Here is a 3,797-nt window from a genome sequence, read left to right as displayed (position 1 = left end):
GTCTGATGTATTAATGTGGGAGCATTTTTGTATTGAACCGAGAAGCCGCCTACTTCAGATGAAATGTGAAATGAATTAAAGGCCATATTATTTGTGTTAAATGTTCACAGTCCTTCAAAAATACACAGATGTACAAAATAATAAATGCTTTTTTGCATCAATTTGCCAAGACATTGGCTGTGTATTATGGCAACCCAGTGTAGGATGGGTGAAATACAGATTACGATATCCCCTTATAATTAGTCATTGTTGAAGTAGTTTACTTATATGTAACTTTTAGTATGTCCTATAATATCCTATTCTTTGCAGCTTTTCAAATGGTCTAAATGTGACCTTTTCTGCCTCATTCCATCTTTCAGACTGGGGTCAATGACGTTGTACTGTGAGGTTTTATTGTTATTATTTCTCGGTATTACTTCTAGTCTCTCATTCACACCACTGCCTAGTTGCGAAAGTAACTAGAACAGTTGCACACATTCCAAATTGGAAAGCTGCTGAAGAAAATGCTAAATAATTCAAAAACCACTCAAATTAAAACCAGTCACAAATATAACAGTTTACCTCTAACGGGCAAATATTTCCAATTAACATGCACAATTCTTATTATAGTGGCTGATTTCTTTTTATTGGACAGTGCTGCTTGTTTACCTTTTCCAGCAATGAAAGGTTCGACGTTTTTGCTCAATGTCTATCAAGGGCACTTACATCAAAGGCACCTCTTTCAGTAATAACACACGCTTCAAGTACTGTATTTTCTTTTTACAACCTTGCTTGGTGATTCAGTATTTGTTCAGCGTGACTATATAGTATCTTACTCTGTGGATATGGGTTGTACACCTACAAAATCCACTCTCGCTTACACCCATGAAGATGCCTGCCAAGAAAATGCCACCTGCTCTTCTATTAAAAGCTCTTCTGCTTCTCCACAAAGACCATTTGTGCCAACATGTTCTGAAAACAGGAGTGCTAACCCAAACTTGCTTTCTGGTAAGTGGGTCATGCTATAGAACTCATTGGCAATGTGAGTAGTTCAATGTGCTGCTAAAGGATTACCTTTCTCCTGTTTGTGGATATACAAATGTATTATTTTTAAGAGCTTTTTGCAGGTAAATAAAAGCAGTTAGTGCAACTGTAAGTATATTTCCTTGCAGATGTTGTTGCTGGCACTAGTGTAGTGGCACAGAGACTATTCCATGTACAAATACCCCATAACTCATAGAAGGATGGCACAGAGATTATTTCATGTATAAAAACCACCAGAATTTATAAGAGTATGACAGAGACTATTTCATGTATAATAACTACCAGAACTCATAGCAGCATGGCACAGAGATTATTTCATGTATAAATACATCCAGCACTAATTAAAGGATGGCAGGCACAGTACCAGATTCACAAATGATACCCACTGAGCACCGTTATTTTTATGTAAAACAACCTTCGCACATATATAAAAATAAATGTCACATTGTCGGAGATAATGACAGATGACAAGGGAAGAGTTATGGCTGGAGTTCTTACCAGTATTCTTCTTGGGGGGGAATCTGGAAAGTAGCCAGCCACAAACTTGCCTTCAGCCAAGATCTGCAGAGCCCAGCATGAAAATTCTTTCCCCCGCAGCTTAGGAGTCAGGACCCGATGTGTGGGCGGGAAATTCAAATCAGCGAATCTGTAATATCACCTGCAGTTGTTTAGCTTTCTTCTGCCTATTTGCTCTCTTCCTGGAGATGAGGAGGATTTAATCACAGGCATCGGAGTTGGGCCTCAGATGTAAATGATAGAAGTAATCGAATCAAAGATCCGATCGCATTTCACCCTAAAACTAGGCGGGCCCTAGGCAGGTGCCTAGGGCACCTAGCAGGTAATCCGGCACTGCTATCCTGCGTGCACCCGGAACAACATGCGTCTGATTTCAGCACATGAATGCAAACTCCTGTGTTTCTTCTCCAAGATCAGCCACGTGTGCCTGCCCTTAGGCTGACATAATTGTTCCGGGACAGGCAGGACAAGATGCTAATACCAGCATAGGGCTGATTCTTGGCCTTTGTGTTTTAGTGGGCTGATTCTCAATTCAGTTTTAGATTATTATTTGGAATCATACTACTGCTGAAAATAGTACAGGAATTGGAACCTGTTATCCAGAATGCTCGGGACCTGGGGTTGTACCAAAAATAATTAAAATATTAAATAAGCCCAATAGGATTGTTTTGCCTACAATAAGGATTCATTGTATCTTAGATGGGATTGAATACAAGGTACTTTTATACTGCAGAGTAAAAGAAATCGTTTTAAAAAATGTGAATTATTGGATTAAAATGGAGGTTTCTGGATAATGGATCCCATACCTGTATTATAGATTTCTACAGCACCATTTGTAAACAGATTTTGCTTTGTTTTTCTTCCCATTGGGCTGAAAAGGAACCATGTCAAAGATGAATTTCTACTCTGAAATGGAATATGTTTTGAACTAAGCATTTACCACATACTGTAACTAATTTCCCTCAGCCCCCATGGACAGGTGATTTAACCCCTTTAACCTGTTAAGTGGTTGTAGAACACAGAAGTATCAGAATGCCAGTGACGTCTATATACCACTGTAAAAATAAGAGAGTCTTTTCATAGAGGAAAAGATAATACACATCTACTAAATATTTGGGTCATTTACAAATACACTGCAAATTTTCCACTCAGCCTGAAATTTCTTTTTTATTTTTGTCTCTTATGTTATTTTCTTTTGGATGTTCTTAAAGGCCATGTTAACCCAGACAAAAAAAAGTTTTTGTTTGGTCAATCTGGTCTTAGGCTATTTCCTGCAGCTATACTTTCTATTATATACGTTAGAGCTGGTTTGGCTCCTCTCCTGTACTTCTGGGACAAAGGGTGTTTCATTTGGGCTTTTCATGCCCTTTAATTATGAATTATGTCAGTGAATTTGATACATATATTGTTTGTTATATATTTGTTTTTAAATATGAATTTGTATTATACCATAGTGTGGTATACATAGTGTGTAGATAGATAACATGGACATAAATGGCTTAACTATACAGTAAACAGGATTTACATATAACACAACAATATGAACACATATTGACCACAACAATATGAACATTTGTCTAATGTAGAGTGATTCTTTTTTTTCTACTTTGTTTTGCACATGTTTGTGGAATTCTATGTAGAGTTTACAAGCCATTCCGCATAGCCCTGCAGGGAATGCTGTAGCTGTGGAAAATGTAGCACACGCCACAAAAAGCAAATTAACCATGAAAATGCTGTGGTAGAATTACATTCCACTTGACCAGAAGTGAGTATACTTATGTCAGCATGGACCTGTACCTCCCTCGAGATTCTGAATCCAGCCATTGCAAATCAGGTATTCCATTTCCAGATGCCTAGTATAGTATAAGCTCAGTATAAATACTGATCTTCTTTCAATGTGTTTGATCCTAAAAGGCAAACTTGGGTATCAACTTAAAGTGTATGTATAATTTAAAAAAAAATCTGCTTATGGCATTTGTGTCGCATGCAGTTATTTCTTCCGGTGATCACCTTCTAACTCCTGTAAGGCCCAACTCGAATGGAGGAACATCACTATAGGCACTCGATCCAACCCCTCCCCATAGTGTGGAACCCTCAGGATTGCAACTACCTTGAGGTAAGCTCCAGAATATATGAAACTGTAGTGTGCCTAATTCTTTTTAACAAATAGGTTTAAATGTTTCATCATTGTGCTTCTTCAGCCTAAATTTGGGAAATTGAATTTCGTCTATTTGCACCTCTAAAATAATCAGTTTGAC

This window comes from Xenopus laevis, chromosome 2L (genome assembly GCF_017654675.1).
Source record: "Xenopus laevis strain J_2021 chromosome 2L, Xenopus_laevis_v10.1, whole genome shotgun sequence".
In the NCBI taxonomy this organism is placed as follows: domain Eukaryota; kingdom Metazoa; phylum Chordata; class Amphibia; order Anura; family Pipidae; genus Xenopus; species Xenopus laevis.
The sequence above is the reverse complement of the archived record's forward strand: the minus strand, read 5'-3'. Positions refer to the sequence as shown.